Genomic DNA, 22,035 nt, shown 5'->3' on the forward strand with positions numbered 1-22,035 from the left:
CCCCGCCTGCCACCGCTGCTACGTGTGCCTCTAATCTGTAACTAAACAAAGCCGGATTTATGATTTCTGTCGTTGGGAGGAAGACTTTCTGTTACTGAAGAAGGGATCCCCCTTCTCTCGTGCTACTTAAAGTAAGGGAGGGAGAAGTGGTTGGACGGGTTTGAAGTAAAATGATTAAATGAAGGAGGAAGTGAAAGTAAGAGAGAGAGAAATTACTGTAAGGAAAGCATTATAGAATAAACCATATGTTACCAAAGCACCAGCTCGCCTTCCGTCTCACCTCCTCTCAGGTCACAGTCGTTATTCCTATGTCTACGTGTTCCTCCATCTACCCTTCCATGCAACTCACTCTATAAAATCCTTTGAATTTTAGTTTACTTACTGTTAATTTGACCTAGTCCTCCTGATATCCTGCGCCACTTTTTGGCTTATGTCGTGTTTACCCTGTAGATAGGGTTTAAGTCTCATTATATTGGCATCATTATTTATGCAGCAGTCGTAGTCGGTGGTGGAAGATATGGGCATACGGCATCTTTTACAGGCCGATTCGGCCCGGAATTTGCCTGAAGAAGCACTGCAAAAGTGCCCCGCAAAAATGGCCACAATGCACAGCAATGTATAAATGACATTGCTGTGCAGATGTTCCGTCTTATGTCACTTCTTTTAACCTTTTGGACACCCTTAAGCAGTTAAAAGAAGTGACGTGTTCAATCTATGGGTGGCTTCCATTGTGAAGCCGCCCGCTCTCTATACTTAATGAAATAGAGCCAAAAATGCCACAAGAACAACAACAAAGCCGCCTCTGGAAAATGAGTGACAGTATAGTTTATCTGGCTTTGCCTGATAAAGTTCGGCAGTTGTTCTGGCATCTAGATGACTTTGTGTGCACATGTGCTAAGATTCATTTGTATCATGGTTTCCATTTATAATGGAGGCACAAAGCTGTGCTAAATCCATCACATGCTAGACACCACTGGCACCTGATCAATACTATGGACAGGGAGGTGTCTGTCATATGTGAGGCAAATATAGCCAGTATGCAAACTGCCTCTTCAGAGTGGAAGACGAATTGAACTCTATAGCGCCACTCGTTGGAAGCAGCGATCCTACAAGTCAATATCGACCCTTTAACAGGCTTTGCAATATGATTTAGGATAAAAGCCAAATCAGAATCTCAATTTACAGATATGTGTTTCGGGGTATTGCCCCTCATCAGTGAAAAGTATGAGAACTGATTTGGCTATGCGAGAGGCTCTGGACTGAGGTCTTGGATAAATCATATACAAATAATACATAAAAAATGAACATGTGAAATCAAAATATAGACTAAATCAGCTGAGAAAGAGCTTTGCCCCAATTTCTGCACTAAATCAGATCACCATCTTCCAAGTGCCATTGTATAAGGTGGGTGCCAAGTGATTAGAAATTCGGATTTAACGCATGTCAGATGAGAGCAAGCCAAAAAAAAATTGAAAATTACCCAGGAAAAAAATGCAATTTTTCCAACAGCTAGTTAAGACCTGTTCCATTATCATACAAAAAGCATGCAATGTATACAGGAAAGTTACAGATCATGGCAAAATTATCACAGCTAATTTTTTCTGCATTAAAAAACCCAGATTGTACTCTCATCCCAAATGCATAAAAATGTGATAGTGTCACAGAAAAAGTGCACTAAGAAGTGATCTTTTGTGGCCCACTCTCGGAGAAGGGCCAACAATCACCATTTCCCCTTCCCTCTGAACCAGAAGGCCACAGTGAGGCTCATGGATCGATTGCCTGCCCTTGACTGCTGGTCGTGCTTCCATCATTCTTCGTGGCTGCCGCGCGAATGGAAATTGGAGCTCAGTCTAAAGTGGCTCTGAGCCAAAGAGCACAAGATGACCATGGACTCTCCCCCTAGACAGGTCAGAAGGGAACCCATAAGGGAACTGCACCCTGAAATGTCCTAACACACATGTTAGGGTAGCACACAATAAGAAACAAGTATAATAATTAGTGAAGGGTTTCCTAGACCTTCAACTGGGAAATGTAAAACCTCCCATCCTAGCCAGAAGGCCCAAATTAAGAGTATGTGCTTAAAAAGTGTGAAAGAAGTGCGTGCAAATGTACTGTGAAACTTAGTTGGAGTCCCACACCCAGTGATTTCAAGCACCCCAGGGTCACCACTCCTGGAGCACTTTGCATCTTGGGCTTTCAAACTTTCAAAAAGGACTTAATGGCTTTGACCCTGGGAGAGCTATAGGTTATGCAATGCTCGCTTGGAAAAACGGTGGCACTGGAGACTGTTCTGTTCCTCTTCGAAGAGGCTATTTGAAATTAGGTTGTAACTGTCAAGGGATTGCATAGGAAAAGTTATAGAAAGTACAAATATGCTTTGTATTTTACATCCACACAATTTTTGAGGTATCTGTTTGCTGACAACAGAGCTTTTAAGATGACAAACATTTCACCATTCCTTAAGCGGTGATATTGAGACTACAGGAGATGATCAATGCAGCCAATCATTGAGCGCAGCAGAACAGCTGAGTTCAGTGATTGACTTCAGTGGTCATGTTCGTTAGATGTGACATCACTGTGGCAGCTATATCAGCCAAGACATTGGGCATTAGCAGAGAGCTGTCACTGGAGTGGCTGAAGGTATGTGCGACTGACTTTGTTACTTTTACATACAGTGACCCTCTGGCATTAAAAAAAAACAAAAAAAAAAACAATAAACCCCTTCAGGTCACTTCTATAAAGATTGAGAATTAAAGATTGGATGTCAACATTAGAAAAAAGTTCAGGAGAAGGTGTGCCACTGGGCGGTCTATGGTCTGTGTCTAAAATTGCAGCCCATTTGAAATGGAACTATCACAAGGAAAAAAGTGTCCAGTGTTTTTTATCTTATTTTATTTCTGCTGCTCCCCTGATTAATCCACTTTTTGATTTTTTTTTTTAATCCGTCACAAGGGTCCAGAGGTTATGGGCCTTTTTATTTGCTCCTAATTTTCATGGTCCTTACTAAGGGGGCGTGATTCACAGGATCCTCAGGGGCGTGTCTTTAGGCTGCTCTGCATAATTACCCTGTGAGCCACGCCCCTTTAGTAAAGCTCAGGAGTAAATAAAAAAGCCCATGTCTCTGGAACCGTATGGCGGATTAAAAAAAAAAAAAAAGCAGAATACTCAAGATAACAGCAGGGATCAAATACATGCAAAAACTTCTCACTTTTCACCTGGTAACAGGTCCACTTTAAGTGACCTCACATTTAGTCCGTCCGGATTGACTCACGTCTCACTGACCCTATGCAATAGAGAAGTATTATCCAGATTTATTTGACGTGTGAAGGAGCAATGCAACATGTGGTTGCAGGAAAAACAAGGAAAATTTATCAAAGCAGAAAAAAACGCACATACCAAACCAAAGTTTTATAGATAATAGAAGAGGCTTAAAGAAAAAAAAAGTGAATTTCCTATTGTCATTAGAACACAATATTTTTGCACTTACTAGGTTACGCCACCAGAAACCACAGAAAGAAGAAAACCTCCCCGCTGGAGGCAATGAATGGCACAGCGTGAATGGCACAGCGTGAATGGCACAGCACGGCTCGCTACTGGCGATCTGTAGACCAAGAATAACAAGTCGTTCACTGACCGCAGTTTGCTTTAAGTTATTTAAAAAAAACAGCTCTTCTTGGTAGTATAATGTGTCCATGGTTCATGGGCTAAACTTCTCCCATATATCTGTATTGTTCACAGCTGCATGGTGACGCCGGAGTCCTGCCCTATACTTTCTGCATCGGGCTACATTGCAGGACTCCTGCTAAGCATGCAGAATATTTCCTGTGCAGGCATAGAGAAGACATACTGTATAGGGATGAGGTGGCAACTGCAGCAGTTATTCATTTCTGTCAATGGCAGGCCATCTGTTCCTATACACAAGCCGTCAGTACCTTGACGGAGAAAAAAAAACTCTCCTCCTCTTCAGGTAAGTTATGGTGACACCTCTATTAGTTTCCAAAGGTGTGCGGCATTGAAAGGGTTATGGAGTGCACCGCAGAGTTTCTTGTTAATTCTCCCCTTTCAAGTCTGTGGGTAAACAGGTGATCTTGGGGCAAACAGCGATACGAGACAGGTGTACACAGGACAGGCACGCAACCACCCTGTAACTACAACACTGCAGCCTAGAAAGCATTGCGTCACGTAACCCCTATTTAGCCGAATAATTAACCCACAATACGCCAAGCCACAACCGGTATACCTGCATCACAATCCCACCACAACCCCCCCCCCCTAAAAAAAGGAAAATTATATCAACTGTTTAACCCCTTCCCTGCTGCATGAATTCCAGACTTTATTGACCAAAGTAAAAAAAAAATAAATAAATTTTTATAAATTTTTTGGAAACTGTCTGTGTCCCAATGAAATTGATATTGTTTTTATTTTTTCAGGAGAAACCAGGTTTTCTGTTGGGGATCCATAGAATATTTTTTCATTTTTTCATTTTCTTGCAGACCAAAAATGTGGAAAAGAAATTCAATTTCATATGTAATCTTTGTTAAATAAATAAAGATTTTTACTTTTTTATGCCTCTAGATTTATTCCGGTATTCTTATTACCTGGATGCCAAGTATAAAAGGACTCTCATATAATCTTATTCTGAAGCATCGTCGCAAAAATTTGGAAATTAAGCCCATTAAAGAACGCCGTATAAAAAAGGTATTGGAGTCATTAAGGCGGTATACCATCTGTTACATCACCTATCATTTTTAATAAGGCATGTCCCTTTAAGGGCAGGTGTAGATGGTACTAGATTGAGTGTGATCAGAGTGGGAGCATAGTGATACCCGATTCTCTTCGATGAGTAGAAGATCCAGAAAAAAAAATTCTCATCTTCTCCATTGTGTCAGTGCGTGGAAATCGAGCTGCACTTAGATGTCATCCGAGTGCAGTCCGATGGTTTCCACATACGCATTGTCTTGCATGGCCGAATGCGATCTCAATATCTCTGTCCGAGGAAAAAATCAGACATGTGCACAGCATCGTAGACTAACATTGGTCAGAATGCAACTCGGTTTTGTCAGATTGCACTCGAATAGCAAATATGCTCATCTGCACCTGCCTTAAAAAGATTAAGAAAAAAAAACATGTCACACCTGGTCCAGTGGGTTTAACTACCTCATCTGAGAGCAGCATAATGTAGGAAAAGAGACCCTGAATCCAATGATGTATCACTTAGTTTACTGGGTGCAGCTTTTCTGACACAGAGTTTTTAGATGCAGCATGAGAAAACTAATCCTGCTCACACCAGGCTCTGTATGTACATAGTCTATTGATAGTGAGCTGCTTATCAGAGAAGGGGGAGGAGTCAGACCAGCTGCTTCTCAGAGGGGGGGAGTTTGACCAGTTGCTTATCAGAGAAGGGGGAGGAGTTGGACCAGCTGCTTCTTAGAGGAGGGGGAGGAGTCGGACCAGCTGCTTATCAGAGGAGGGGGAGGAGTCGGACCAGCTGCTTATCAGAGGAGGGGGAGGAGTCGGATCAGCTGCTTATCAGAGGAGGGGGAGTCGGGCCAGCTGCTTATCAGAGGAGGGGGAGGAGTTGGACCAGCTGCTTATCAGAGGAGGGGGAGGAGTTGGACCAGCTGCTTCTTAGAGGAGGGGGAGGAGTCGGACCAGCTGCTTATCAGAGGAGAGGGAGGAGTCAGATCAGCTGCTTCTTAAAAGGAGGGGGAGGAGTTAGACCAACTGCTTATCAGAGAAGGGGGAGGAGTTGGACCAGCTGCTTATCAGAGGAAGGGGAGGAGTTGGACCAGCATGCATGCATCAGCTAGTCACTGCAATAATAATGTCCTACTGATAACACCTTAATTGTAAGTAAACTACAGCACACAGCCTGAAAAGTGACACATTGTTAAATTCAGTATTTTAATCTCTACATCATGCTGTCCTTAGATTACATAGCAAAATCCTGCTGACAAATTCCCTTTAATCGGGGGATATCCTAAAACCATATGTGATTACCACAAACAATCTTCCAAAAAACTGCAGAAAAAAAAACTGATAGGGAAGATTTATCCATTACGATCAGCTCTTCTACACTTTATATAGCGCAAGTGACCTTTACAAAGAATTAAACTGGAAACCATGCTTGGAAATGTTCCAGTATATAACTACCCGGCCTAAGATGAAGAAAACACGTTTCTGTTTCAGAAAACTATTCCTGCGTGAGCTGTAAAACCTACGAGAGTCCTTGGCTGCTTAAATTATTCATCCCTCATTGTCAAAAGAAATAGGGTCAGTGTTCTCAAGCCGTTGTGTGGCAGCCCTTCCTCTTTGTAGGTGCCAAAATCACACAAGGCAGCCCAGAATGGGTTAAGGGAAGTGTGGACACATTTTATTTTAATTATACATATATATACTGTATATATAATTTTTTGGGGAAGATGCTCCTTTTTAAAATGCAAGAAATGATCGATGATCTAACAAATGTCAATAATCCAGAAACAGATATAAGAGTTAGAGTTTAAGAAGGAGTTAGTTAAAAAAAGAGTTAAAAAAAAAAAAAAGAAACTTTGCAAAAGAAGGGTTAAGTGACGCTTGGTTTCACACAATGACACAATTCTGCCAGAGCATATCTTGTTTTACATGACAACTCATGTCAGCTTCAATAAGAAACTCAGGGAAAGGGACAGCGCCTATGTGACCCAACAGTGGGAGGAACGTTCCCAGCTCCTTTCTGCCAGTCATTGCTGACGGAGGCTCTCGTCCAACTCTCCCCCCATTGTGTCACCTGCTATAAAGGACCTGGAATATTCCCCTTCGCCGATTTTTTTTTATGATGTACAGAGGCCGATCTATAAGGCACATTCTGCCGTCAGATGACGGACTTTCACCATAAGGGTTAATCCATTTCTCTTACCACACCGACGCCATCTATAAGTTATTAATGAAGATTTCAGCTTGGATCAGCCTTCGCTCGGCTGCACTGTGTAATAACTTTGTTCTTTTTCAGACGCTCTATGCTAAACAGCGACTTAACACGCTGATCCGCGCTGTCTGAGATCACTCGGCCTTGCAACAGCTTCCCTGGCATCCTAATGACTGTTTCATAATTCAAGGCCACGACAGTAGAGTGCGATATTTTTTTTTGTATACAAAACTAAGGTGTCATTGTTGTACAAAAAAATTGTTGAAAAATAGGAATATCCTGTAAGATACATTATCATGTCAAGATTAAAACAAATTATGGGTTCCGGGTTTACACATTTGCATTGTGGAGGACCCTGATGTGTAAACCTTAAACCTGGGAGAGGGGCTGCAAAGAGCATGTTGCTCTGGAGGACCCAGCTTGTCCATGCATTACACTAGCAGCCCACTTATTTCAATGTATACTGTGCAATACTTTATATCACCTGCGGGGGCAGTGCAAGGAAATTGAACATTCAAAGAGTATATCAGGGACTATTACCTATTTTACCCCCACTGACCAGCTGTTTCCGGTGTTGCCGGTGGCTGGAACTTAGTTACGGAGCAGCAAATCACAGCTCTGTCGAAGGAATAGTGATTGTGGTTGGGTACTGAACATCCACCACATATATTTTTTTATAAGGGGGCAGATATGCAGCACCCAGTCATGGCCACTATACAGTTGATGGGGCTGTCCTCTGCAGATCTATAACTGAGTAGATCTGGCCGCCGCCGACATTGGGAACAGCTGATTGGTGGGGGATGTCAGGTGTCGCACTCACACCTATCCTAAAGGCCCCGTCACACTAAATGATGTCCCAGCGATCCCACCAACGATCCGACATGATGGGATCGCTGCGACATCGTTAGACAGCCCCAGCGATCAGGACCAGCGACGCTGGACACTGGTTTCTAATGTAAACGTCGGGTATCCAGGAGCCGTGGCTCCTGGATACCCGACGTTTACATTAGCAACCAGCGTCCAGCGTCGCTGATCGCTGGTCTCTCACTGTCACACGCAGTGATGCGCGCTGGGCAGCGGGAGACCAGCGATCGAAAAACGGCCCAGGCCGCTCGAGCATGATCAGCAATAACCGGCAGGGGGCCGGTCGCTGATCCCCGTCACACACCGCGATCTTGCTGGCGAGATGGCTGATGTGTCACAAAATTAGCCATTTCGCTAGCGAGATCACTTAGTGTGACGGGGCCTTAAGGATAGGCCATTAGTGTTGAAGTCCTGGACAACCCCTTTAATGCTGCGTGTACCACAGATTACAGCTGGCTGTTAGGGATGAGCGAGTAGTGAAATACTCGGACTCACTGTACTTGTTACGAGTAGCTCCTAATACTCGGGTACTTGTAACGAGTAGCGAGTCCAATGTAAGTCTATGGGAAATGCGAGTAATGGGCTGTGTGTGTGTGTGCTGGCCTGTGCGGAGACTGTGACGGGCTGTGCGGGGCTGGGCTGGGCAGGACTGTGCGGGGACTGTGTCGGGCTGTGCTGGACTGTGCCAGGCTGTGTCGGGGCAGTGCGGGACTGTGCTGGGGTGTGCGGGGACTGTGCCGAGCTGTGCGGGACTGCACCGGGCTGTGCGGGTCTGTGCTGGGCAGTGCGGGGACTGTGCGAGCTGTGCCGAATATTGCGAGGCGAGTAGTGAAATTTACTCGCCAGGGTTCGAGTACCGCGAGTACCGCATTACTCGCCGAGTACCGAATCCTAATGAGTATACTCGCTCATCCCTACTGGCTGTTCATGGGTGTTTTCTTGTCAATTCAGGAGAGCACCGCTTCCAGTCTTACGGTTTCCTGCTTTCTGGTCTGAACCGTCAATCAAGCAGGAGCGCACAGCCCTCAAAACAGGTGAGTGGTGCACTTCTGCATGATTGACAGCGTGCACAATGCCATGTCATTGTCCCGAGCTGTGTTCTCCCAATGCTCTTATATGAGGCAGTTTTCATCATAGGGGTGCACTGGGATCAGGAGCAAACAGTGCGCTCCAGCAATCCCAGCCAGCCTCAGAGCAGTGCTTACAAGCTCTATTGGAATGAGCTTGTAAACACTGCACATGTTCGGCCACTTGTAATAGACTGCCTGGGCTTCTAGGTAGGCATCAATAAAGACTAAAATGACTCCATTCTTCAGAACGAGAAGGAATTTTATTAATTGAAATATTGAAAGAGTTGCTTGTTCTCACATATAAGAATATGGGAATAAGCCTTTAGAGTCTCAGCATCAGACACTCCACAATCAACATCAGGGGACGTTTTTAACATAAAAGGAATTGACCAAACTGACTAACCCCATTAAAGATCCCTGCTTGTGTAGGATGCATGTACAGTAGGTTATGAACCTTGGGCAGATTTCCCGTGAAGTGCTCAACAGCTCAACAATATGCTCAGCATTTTATAGTCTCCAAGAGAGAATGGACCATAAAAGCATTGTTAATTCATCTGTCACAGCTTTTCCACATAGATTCACATAGGGGCGAACATATCATGTGTACAACCTGTGCAGCCCCCTTCCTGAGCTCCCCATAGGCAAAGGGACCACTACCTCCATAACAAAATATTGTTCTCTGCATCCATTAGAGCAGATAACATATTCGGCGCTGCACAGAGGTGGTTTGCGGCTAACACTGTCATCAAATTATAAACCTCTATTGTGTCTGCCCACAAATACTGAATAGATCAGTACAAAATACAGGACTAAAGTTTTACTATAAGAATATGTGGCTTTGCAGATATCAGTTTGGCAGGCAAACCTAATATGAAAAATTGTGACTTCCCTTGGTAACCGCCTATTATCAGAATCAGTGTAAGATGGGATGAACCAAAGGTGATGTACACTTATATATTAGGGTTAAATATGATTTCTGGGATCCCCTTTATTGTGTTTTTGGCATGGGTTTAGGAGGAGCTAGAAGACCGCAGCGTCTGATTTCTCCAACTACTGTATTGATTAGAAACACTTCACCTTCACCTTCATATTAAGTAGTGTAAGTTTCTTTTGGCAGTGCAGGAGTTAATCGGCTCAGTTGAGAGCTCCTGGAAGCTTTCCTGTATTAAGGCTCTCAGCTTGTTCACTGTTAGCCACTCCCATCTCTTATATAGACCAGGCCCTGGCTAGCACTTATTGTCAGAGCTAGCTTATGCTGCATGGCTGGAGGTTGTTGGTGATTGTTATTGGAGAAGGCGTTTGGTGGATATATCTGTGACTGTTGCTAGGTCTGAGTGTGTGATAATTCCCTTTCTTCTCCTACTTTGATTTTTCCCCATCCTCCACTTCCCGGTGTTTACCTCTGTTGTTTATGTGTGTATATTTATATGATTGGTGTTTTCCTTTATCCCTGTTTGTATTACCTTGCTAGTCTAGTTGGTGTATTATGGTACACTACTACTTCCCTGTTTCCTGGGTGGGGGAATGGTACAGACTAAGGGTGGATTCAGTAGCTAAGGCAAGGTATGTGGCTCTGGCGTGTTCTCCATCAGAAGTACAGGGTGAGCTAGGGCGCCCCTAGCATTAGGAACAGGAAAGGAGCTCCTGGCCCTGGGTCCCCCGACAACAGAGTAATGACAGTTTTACTCTTGTTGCTTTTGTGACTTGGAATATATTTTGGTTTTGTACTGTGAATCAAAATTTAATGTATCAGTGGCCTGCTTCTGGTGGACCTGTGCGGATTATATTCCAACCACAAAACATTGTTCCAATAGCCCATTTGCTTTTCCAGGTGATCTTTAGTAAACTGCCGAAGGGCAGCAATGTTCTTTTTGAAGAACGGTGGCTTTGTCCTTGCAGTCCTACCATGCACCAGATTGTTGTCCAGTGTTCTCCTGATAGTGGACTTATGAACATTAATATTAGCCAATGTGAGAGAGGCCTTTAGTTGCTTAGAGGCTATCTTTGGTTTGTTTATGACCTTTTCGACTATTACCGTATTTGCCTTGCTCTTGGAATGATCGTTGTTGGTTGACCATTTCTGAAGAAGGTAATAATGGTCTTAAATTTTTCCCTTTTGTTGGCAGTCTGTCTGACTGTGAATTGATGGAGTCCAGACTCTTTAGAGAGAGTTTTGTAAACTTTTCCAACAGAAGAAAATCATCAACTTCATATGAAGTCCTCAAAAATGTCACTTGTTTGTGCCATGATACACTTCCACAAACGTGTTGTGAAGATCAGATTTTGATAGATCCCTCGTAAAACAGGTTGCCCACTCACGCCAGATTATCAGATTATGATCCCATTGACTGAAGACACCAGACTCTATTTTCACCTGTAAACTTTCTGATAATCCTAAAGGTTCACACAGGTTCGGACTCTGACAGCTTCAGGCCCCTTTGCAAGAAATGTATGTGAGCCCCCCTAATTTTACGGCAACCAAGCTATACACATATATATTTATAGAGTATATACATATATATATATATATATATATATATATATATATATATTATATAGTCTCCTCTCATTATGTATATTACTGTCCCTTATTACACAGTGCCTTCTCTTGTTATGTTCAACACCGTCCCTTACATATCGGATTCTCTTGTTATTTTTGTTATATAAAGCACCAAATTCTTTATTACATACTGTCCTGTCTTGTTATATAGGAACTGAAATGACAGCTGATGGAGCATGGGAAAGCTTCTTTTCTGATGGAGGAGCTGATGGACTGGTCTTCTGGGCACCGGCTGCTCAATGAGCAGTCATTTTATATCTAACACGAGAGGACGCTGTAATAAAGAGATGTGTAAGGGATGGAGCTATATTATTAAAACAAGACACAATACTATGTAATAATGGGACAGCACTGAATATAACAACAGAGGACGCTACGTAAAAAGGTATCACCACATGCATAACTAGAGTGGATGGTACGTAATAAGGGACGCCCCTTCCAGTCATAATGTCCACCATACTGGGCCCATTCCTGGTATAATGTTCCATATCCTGATATAATGTGCCTCATCTTGGTCCCATTCCTGGTATAATGTGCCACATCCTTGTCCATTTCCTGGGGTAATGTGTCCTGTTCTGTTCTCTGAGGTATAAGAAAAACACGAAACTACTCACCTTCCCCCACTCTCCCACGCCACGCAAGGTCCTCTTCTACAGCTGGCGCAGTAGCCAGTAGATGACTTTGGCATCCTAGTCACGGGCCAACTGATGTCAGTTGATTGGCGGAGGTGTGCAGTGCAGGCAGCCCTTGGGTCAATTGTGCAGCAATACATTACATACTCTGCGATATGTCCGCCCCTGGGTTCACATACTTTTGTTACATGCAGGCATGTAATGTTGATCATTTTCCTCATTTAAAAAATTACAAAATCTAATATTTTATATTTTATTTGATTTGGTTCTTTATCTATTTTTTTGGATTTGTGCAAATGTCTATGGGTCCATGGAAAACATCAACCTGCACGCGGAACACATTCGAATACGAATACAGACACACTGCATGTAGAAGATGGAGAAACTTCTTTTTTTTCCCTCCACATCTGGGAAAATTGGATCAAACTCTGATTAGAGTCTGACTATAGTGTGATCTACAGCGGACCGATTTTCTCGGAGGAGAGCAAATCGGCCCTGTGACCCTGGCCTTAGCCAGTTGATAGTTGTGTTCACAACTTGAAGTTGAAAACTGTAGGAATGATATTTCTGTTTAGTGACAAGCCCCCGCTATGGAGAGGCACAAGTTAAAAGTAAAGTTATGACCATCGGAAGAAAAATCTGATACAAGCATGCCCAAAGTATTCCAAAAATGTTGATTGCCAAAATTGTCAATTAAACAAATAAAACTGAAATAGCTTGGCTGCCGTAGATGCCTCCTCGGAGCGAGAAAATAAAGGAAATATAAATACTTTGTCTGCTCCATAATTCCAAATACGGAGTGCCCGGGAAGGACATAATAACTTGTGTCATATAAACATTGTCACATACGTAGCATTACAGTGTTACATAGGCTGCTTCTAGTCACTTCTGAATATGTGTGCACAAAGGGCCTCTGGCTACACAACGGGCAAGACTGGGATCGCAGAAGTCACAGGAAAAATGTTATGGCTTCCATAGTATAAGCGATGTATATTTTGAGTTGCCTGTCTGTAACAAGGCCAAAAAAAGTTCATCTTTTTTTTTCTTGTTCCAAGCTGCCATTCCCGTTGGCAGCGTGACTGTGACAGCACTGCCCGTTGGCTGCCACGGGATGTTATGTCATTATGGCTGGAAGTCTGCATAGTCACGTATTGTTGTTACTTGATACAATGTGACTACAATGACTGAATGACGACATCTGAAGATCAATATTTACAGTAAGAATTTGACAAATTTTTGCCTTTTTTTATTATTTTTTTTGCAATGCATGTTCCAAATGTACCTATAGGGCTTTTTGCATCTGAGTATCGCATTTAACGAGCCATAATGCATTAATTTTTCTTTTTTTTTTTTTTGCATCAATAATGACTATGCTTTAGGCCAGTTTCATACATTTGACACTCACATTCAGGCTGCAAAGTCCCCTGGCCCAAATTCAACAGTCTCAGGACTCGTGCATATGACAATTGCTTTGATACGCGTCCTCTCTGACAAAACATCAGATCGCACTCGGACCAATGTTATTAAATGAGGTTGTGCACAGGTCTTATTGATTCAGATCGAGTGGTCCGAGGAAAAAAACAAACCACAGCATGTACGATTGGCCTCCGATAGTGGGATCGCACTTGGCCATTCAAGTCTATGGGTCCATGAAGAAACTCAGACTTCACTCGGGCGACATCTGAGCACAGTTCGATTTTCACGGACTGTCAAAATGGAGGAGATAGGGGAACTTTTTTTTTTTTTAAATTCTCCACATCCCAACAAAAATGGATCCCAAACTGATCAAACTCAGTTCAGAGACTGATTAGCATATAGCTATAGGCATTAGTGATGAGCGAACGTGCTCGGATAAAGTGTTACCCGGGCATGCTCGTGTGCTAATCGAGTGTCTTCGGCATGCTCGAAAAAAACGTTTGGGTCTCCGCGTCTGCATGTTTCACATCACAGATTGAACTTGTGCCCATTATGTAATCTATGCGTGTATTCACATGTCCATTTTTGTTATGTGGACCAATTTTCTGCTAAAAAAAACTCCATGGAGATATGTTTGTTTTTGGGTCTGATTTTTGGATCAAAATGGCATGGGCCTTACAAAAAGCATCTAAGGATCTCCGATTCTTGGAAAAAAAAACCTTTTTGCTTACAGAAAAAATCCCACAGATGCCACACTGATGGTAAAAATGGACACACAGACCAAAAACAGATAAAAACAGTATGTTTTTGTTATACTCACAAACAAAAGATGTCTGAACAAAACCTTAGACTTAGGCTTCGTTCAGATGTCCGATTTTTGCGTGTGAATGCTATCCATATTTTTCACTGATAGCACTTGTACCTATGACATGAGATGAGGTTATTCGCGTGTCTGATTTTTTCCACTGATCGAGTGGTCCGCGGTAAATATCGGAGACATGTCCAATTTTGATCTGAGGGTCGATTCCAAATTGACAATGCAAGTCTATGGGTTCGTGAAAAAATTGGACCACACTCGAATGACATCTAAGTTGGGTCCAGTTTTCGCGTACTCTCAGAATGGAGAAGGTGCAGAATTTTTTTTTTTTAAATTTTCCATGTACAAGAAAGTTAGATGACACTTGTATCACAGTCTGATCAGAATAGTTGGTCCGATTTTCTTGTACATGAAAAAAAATTGGACATCTGAAGGAGTCCTTGTTAGAGTTGAGCGAAACAGGTCGGCCAGATTCATAAGTCGCCAACTTATGGCAAAGTCGGGTTTCGCCGACCGAAACCCGACCACAGCGTGAAGTCGGCCATGCGGTCGGCAAAACGAGCGCCAAAGTCGGATTTCCCAGAATGCTTGCACGTGACTTTTTTCAGCTACTGAGCAAGGATGTACACTGTGGGCAACAAGATGACATGTGCAGCGTCCGGGGAGAGAGAGAGATTTTGCGCACTTTAAAAAAGCGGTCCGGCATGTAGGTGTGTTTACTGTCCTCCACTCCCTGCCGACTTTGCTTCCCCATTGACTTGCATTGGGTTTCGTGTTTCAGTCGGACCTCCGACTTTTCCCGATAGTCGGCCGATTTCGTTTGATTCAACTTTTGAGAAAGTCGGGTTTCATGAAACCCGATTCGACCCTAAAAAAGGCAAAGTCGCTCATCTCTAGTCCTTATACAAAGACATCTTGCAAATTTTTGTTTTTCTATTTTTAATGGTAATCTTTCTACCGTTTCTCCTGCAGTCTGGGGGAAATTCTCTCTCTGCTTCTTAAGAATCCAAATACATTGTTATTGATCCTCAGGAGGCAACAGGAGTAAATTAATGAAGCTTGGACAATTGAAAGCTTTGAGAAAATTACTACTGACTGCAGAAAGGAGGACGAGCAGGAACAATCAAATTGTTACTCAGGTAAGGTGGGTTCTCAGTACCCAGCCCTTTCGTGGCATCTCCGATTTGTAATATATTCTTATAAAAGAAAGATTCTGCAAAGAACGGATCATTCCAATACAGATATTTCTGTAATCGTTGCTAGGTTTTCAAGGGCCCTTGACGAGAAATCATATCATAAAAGATGAAATGAGCAATTGGGTAATATTTCATTATTTTATAATATTCCGCTAAATACACATCATTTATGATTTTGGGAAAAATTTATCTTTGAGTGATAAAAAAAGAACATAACGATGACACAACTAGTATAACACTTAAAGGCCCCAATGTATCAGTTACTGATTTTTTTTTCTTAAGTGTTTTTTTTTTGTCTTTTTTTTCTTTTTATCCTGATAGATTTTGCACTAAAACTATCAAAATGGGAGCACCATGTTTGATTAGTTGGTTCAAAGATTTAAGATTCTTATGTTTTGGCTCATTAGTGTAAAACAGTTGCACAAGTCTTTTAATAAACTGCAACCATATAAAAAAATATTTTATACTCTACGCATGTATTGGAGTGCAATATTTGCAACATTTTGAAAAGTTGCAAATGATAAATTAGGCTAAAATATTTGGATTAGCAAAACCATGACCATAATAACGCCAAACAAAAAAAACAGACAAAACTAAAGTTAACTTTGGGTGCAAATGTTGGAGTCATTATACATCTTGGGTGACATTATACAATGTGGGTGCAAATTTGGAGGCCATTATATAATGTGGGAGCCATTATACAGCGTGGATGCAAATGTGAGGTCCATTATACAGCGTGGATGCAAATGTGAGTGTTAGGAGTCAGGTTTCTGCGGTTGCTATGCGGGAATCCAGACCTTCACATTCTGCAGTCTCCTGCTGTTTTTCTACTGCAGAGGAGATTGCAGAGGAGATTGCCTTGCAACAAATATCTCCTGAGGCTAAGTCCTTCTGTCCTCCTACTGAGCATGCTCATGGGACGATCTCGGGAGTCATGTGCTCAGGTCCTGCTCCAGATCTCATTGGTCCATCTCGGAGATCTGGAGGCTTGCGGAAGGTCCCGGCTGCTATAAAAGGCGCGCATGGCGGAACAGCCAGTATATACTATACTTACTGCTGTGTGAATGACGATGAATGCATGATTCTGATGAATGACTCATTTGAAACCCCTATCCTTTGATATTACGCTTGTGTGAGGGATTGAGTTTAGTGCCAGCGTGCCTCTGCTTCATTGTCCACAGCTGCTAGCATCCGACATTGCGCTTGCATCTAGCGGCAGTGTCCTACGCCGCGCTGCAGTAGCAGTCCACTTAAGTGTTCGCTTCTGCGATGCTACACACATGGTAGGTCTAGAAGGACTTAGTACCGCCATCTTTGGCTATTCCTGTGACCTTATACTGTGTGTGTAACTACTCTGAGTACTTGTGACCTTAACAGGCTCAGCTCTTTTGTTTATGTTCCTAGGCATCTCTGTGATTTAACAGAGATTGCTCTGTGCACTTGGGTGACGGTTAACCCTGTGCACAATACCGCCATATTGCTTCTGCCACCACTTAGCAGCGGTTATTTCACCTACTGCATGGTGGACCCCTAGCTGTGAACACACTTTATTTATATTTTTTATTTAGTGCGTTCCGCTGTTCCTAACAGTGAGGTCCATTATACAGCGTAGGTGCAAATGTGGGGGCATTATACAGCGTGGGTGTAAATGTGAAGTTCATTATACAGTGTGGGTGCAAATGTGGGGGCCGTTATACAGTGTGGGTGCAAATGTGGGGGCCGTTATACAGTGTGGGTGCAAATGTGAGGTCCATTATACCGCGTGCTTCCAAATGTGCTGGCCATTATACAGTGTTGGGGCGAATGTGCTGGCCATTATACAGCATGAGTGCAAATGTGCTGGACATTATACACCATGGTTACAAATGTGCTGGACATTATACACCATGGTTACAAATGTGCTGGACATTATACACCATGGTTACAAATGTGCTGGACATTATACATTGTTTGGGCAAATGTAAGGGCCAATTTATAGCATGGGTGCCAATGTGGGGGGCCATTATACAGTGTGGGTGCAAATGTGTGGGCCATTATACAATGGTGGTGCAAATTTAAGTGTCATTATACAGTGCGACTACAAATGTGGGAGCCATTATACAGTGTGGATGCAAATGTGGGCGCCATTTTCTAGTGTGTAAGCTAGTGTGGTGGCCATTATACAGTGTTGGGACTATTGATGGGTCCATCATACAGTGTGGGGGCCATTATACAGTATGGGAGGTAATGCGATGGCCATTATAACATTTGGAGTCTACTATTGGGGCCATCTTACAGTGTGGGGAACCCTCATAAACTGTAGGGACAAATAAGAGGTTCATCTTACAATGTGGGCCTACTGTAAGGGACACTATACAGTGTGAGGACTATTGTGGGGGTCATTATACTGTGTTTTCGAGGAGCTATGAGAACATCATACTGTGTATAAGGAAGCTGTGGGCCTCATACTTAGTATAGGGGAGCTGTGGGGGCATTACACTGTGTATAGCAGAGCTATGAGACCATCATAATGTGTATACATGAGCTGTACATGGGCAGACTCAGGAGACATTATTACATTTTAAGTGGGCGCTTAAGAAGTATTATTGTTTTGGGGGCACTCAGAGTAGGCGCAGATGAGGTATTATTACTTTCTAGGGGCAAAATCTGGACACTGGTTTCTAGGGCACTTGCACAGGGCATAAATATTTTCTAGGGGATGAGTTTTAACATCTAGAGTGCACAAAGGGGTCATTTACTTTGTAAGGGGCACAATGGTGGGTATTTGGTTATCAGTAGGATGAGGAGATTGTTCAGGTCCGGAATAGATGGAGACGGTGCAGGAAATGTGACAGGTCTTATATGTCTTTGCTGTAATCTCTGCAGATGAACTGTGGCTACAAGAAGTTGCCATGTCAATCTGGGGTAGATGGAAAAGTGAGCGATTCCAACAGAAAGAACGTCAGCTGTAAGTCACCATCTATAACTGAGCTGTAATCACTTATATGTTCCATAGGACTGGCATCTATCACTACATGGTCACTGCATGGCGGTAATATCAGTGTTGGTCTTTGTATAGAGATTTATTATCAGCAACACCTTGATTATCGGCTAAAGTTGACCTGAGTGCAGCACTATAGTTGTAATCAAGGTTACCTGGTTAGGGGCGACCTCAGGTTTTTTGCCTACCCGAGCTGAACCCTTAGCTATGCCTCTGGTGAAGGTGATCAAATGCCACAGGCCTTGACCATTCCTCTTCTCAGGCTTTTACAGTTTTTACCCATTGTAAGTCCCTCTATCGGCTGATGCTCACACAGAGGACAGAACTTACATTTCTACACCATTGTTCGAAGTTCCCTTGGACGGGTTTCCTCCATGATCCTTCACACATCTCCAGATAGACAACCAACCCACATGCAACATCTACTCTGTCCAAGACAATCCTCCATAACCTGCATATATCACACTGCTCTCTGCACTTCTCCTCTGCCTCCACTAGCCATGTCACTGCCCTCTAGAACTCAAGTCTCAGTATGCAACTTACCAACTACCACCATGTAGACTCTTCCGTCTCCATCCAAACTCTTAGGCCACGTCAACACTTTCAGTATATGGTGAGTTTTTTACCTCAGTATTTGTAAGCCAAAACCACAAGCGAGTACAAAAATGCAGAAGTGGTGACGGGTCTCTATTATACTTTTCCTCTGATTGTTCCACTCCCAGTTTTGGCTTACAAATACTGAGGTAAAAAACTGCTCAAATTATCAAAGCGTGCACGTGGCCTAACACCACCACCACTGTGTAAGACACCATAGCAAATAATGCTGCCGTATAAAAACGTCCATGGTCACATGATTTATTTGATATGCCTCCTTTTCTGCGATTTTCTAAAAATCTGGAAAAATCACTGTGGTCTCAGAAAATCACTGGAAAAAAGCGCATCACAAATGCATCGTGTGAACAGGGCATAATAGCAATAATAGAACGATTACTTATGTCTATGTGTCTGAATTCTTAAACTGGAACATAAATGGAGACGCGATCTGTTTATAAATAGGATTTATGGTCCCATAAATGAAGTGTAAAATAGAAATGTAATGAGGTTGTGATCGTCCTGTGATTTATCATTGCCATGAATGCCACTAAAGCTTCTGGACTGTGTCAGTGCTGGGTGATAATGAATGTGGTAACGGAACATCAAGGAGACGGGCCAGGACATTTCCCCCCGCCCCCCCCCCAAAAAAAAACCAGCGCCATGGGCAGTGTTTGGTACGGCAGCTCATTCAGTGAGACGAAATGTAAGATATTAGTTCACAACTGCTCCTAAATAAATGACATAAGCATGAGACTACAAATTTGGCTTTTACGTGTTGCTTCCAATATTGCACTTTTTTCTTGCTTCATCCAATGGGGACGAAGTAAAAAAACACCAAAGTTGAATATAAAGCAACTTTTGCTTGTCCTAAAACTACCGGAGTGACCATTAACCCCTTAACCCAAGGGCGATTTTCCTTTTTTTTTTTCCTTTTCTTTTTTTCCTCTCCTTTTCCAAGAGCCATAACTTTTTTTTTTAATTTTTCTGTCCATTGAGCCATTGTTTTTTTTTATGGGACGAGTTGTAGTTTTGAATGAAAACATTCATGTTATCACGTGATGCACAGTTAAGCAGGAAAAAAATTCCAAGTGCGTTGAAATTGCCAAAAAAGTGCAATTCCACAATTGTTTTTTGACTTTTTATTTACCATGTTCACTATACAGTAAAACTGACCTGGCAATATAACTCTCCAGGTCACTACGAGTACGCAGATACCTAACATGTATAATAGTTTATAATAGTTTTCTTTATTTAAGTGATGAAAAAAAAATTTCAAAATTTGTAAGAAAAATGTAGTTTTTGCTTTTGTCGCCATCTTAACGGATCTGTAACATTTTCATTTTTCAGGATCTGGGGCTGGGTGAGAGCTTATTTTTTGCGCCTTGAGATGACATTTTTATTGATACCATTATGGGGTAGATATGATGTTTTGATCACCTTTTATTGTAATATATTGCAATGTTGCGGCAGGTAAAAAAACGTAATTCTGGTGTTTTGATTTTTTTTTCATTACGCCTTTTACCGATTGGATTAATTTACTTTATAATTTGATAGGTGGGACTTTTACAACAACAGCAATACCAAATGTGTATTTTTTTTCAATTGTTTCATTTCTATTGGGGCAAAGGGGGGTGATTTGAACATTTGTGTTTTTTTAAGTTTTCTCATATTTTTAAAACTTTTCTTTTTTCACTGTATTTAATAGTCCTCTTATGGGACTTGGACCTGTGATAGTCTGAAGCACTGCTATGTATAGAGAAAATCACGATCTCCTGTGAATGCCGGTCACGGGCTGTCATTCACAGGGGTATAGTAATGACAGGCATGGGGGTTATCAGCAGACCCCTGGCTATCATTAAAACCCTTCAGCACCCTGCAATTACATCCCGGGCGTACCAATGGGAGAGTGGAATGATGTGCGTAGGACTGACAGTGCCATTTGACAGCTCCACTCCACCCATGGCTGTTAAAGGCATATGATGGCTGATTAAATCAGTGCGGGGAAAGATGCAGGCTGGGCATGAGACCCCGCATCAAAGTCAGGGACCTGACTTTTGACATACATGTAAATCAAAAGTTATAAAGGAATTAACGGGATGTCTGCCCTACATGAGACATGCGCACTGAATGTATGTAGCAGGCTTAGGGTAGGTGGCGGCTTTTTTGTACATCCAACACTGGAGTCATAGAATCATAGAATCATAGAATCATAGAGTTGGAAGGGACCTCCTGGGCCATCTGGTCCAACCCCCTGCTCAAAGCAGGATTCGCTAAATCATCCCAGTCAGATGTCTGTCCAGCCTCTGTTTGAAGACTTCCATTGAAGGAGAACTCACCACTTCTCGTGGCAGCCTGTTCCACTCATTGATCACTCTAACTGTCAAAAAGTTTTTTCTAATATCTAATCTGTGTCTCTTCCCATTCAGTTTCATCCCATTGCTTCTAGTCTTTCCTTGTGCAAATGAGAATAAAGTTGATCCTTCTACAATGTGACAGCCCATTAGATATTTGTAGACAGCTATTAAGTCTCCTCTCAGTCTTCTCTTTTGCAAACTAAACATTCCCAAATCCTGCAACCTTTCCTCATAAGACAGGGTTTGCAGACCGGTCACCATTCTGGTCGCTCTTTTCTGAACTTGCTCCAGTTTGTTGATGTCTTTTTTAAAATGTGGTGCCCAAAACTGGACACAATATTCCAGATGAGGTCTGACCAAAGAGGAGTAGAGGGAAATAATGACTTCACGTGATCTAGACTGTATGCTTCTGTTAATACATCCTAGAATTGCATTTGCCTTTTTTGCTGCTGCATCACACTGTTGACTCATATTCAGTCTGTGATCTATTAGTATGCCCAAGTCTTTTTCACATGTGCTGTCACTTAGCCCTATTCCTCCCATTCTATATATGCTTTTTTCATTTTTATTGCCCAGATGTAGTACTTTGCATTTCTCCCTGTTAAAAACCATTCTGTTAGTTGCTGCCCACTTCTCCAGTTTATT

At 42.5% G+C, this 22,035-nt stretch overlaps 1 protein-coding gene across 2 annotated transcripts in view; it reads right to left on the reverse strand.

The window, feature by feature from the left end:
- The window catches only part of CHRM1 (cholinergic receptor muscarinic 1), a 223,959-nt gene that overhangs the window by 4,633 nt on the left and 197,291 nt on the right, over positions 1-22,035 (reverse strand). The window contains exons 1-2 of one of the 2 annotated variants that reach the window (XM_073554522.1): positions 3,933-4,226; positions 3,488-3,601 (exon numbers count right to left, since the gene is read on the reverse strand). The exons of the other annotated variant lie outside the window; for it this stretch is intronic. The gene's annotated coding sequence lies outside the window, so the exon portion shown is untranslated. Of the gene's footprint in view, positions 1-3,487; positions 3,602-3,932; positions 4,227-22,035 lie in introns of those variants that run through there. 2 annotated transcript variants of the gene reach the window in all.

The sequence above is a fragment of the Dendrobates tinctorius genome, unplaced genomic scaffold, assembly GCF_039654945.1.
Source record: "Dendrobates tinctorius isolate UK_male_01 unplaced genomic scaffold, ASM3965494v1 ptg000211l, whole genome shotgun sequence".
Classification (NCBI taxonomy): domain Eukaryota; kingdom Metazoa; phylum Chordata; class Amphibia; order Anura; family Dendrobatidae; genus Dendrobates; species Dendrobates tinctorius.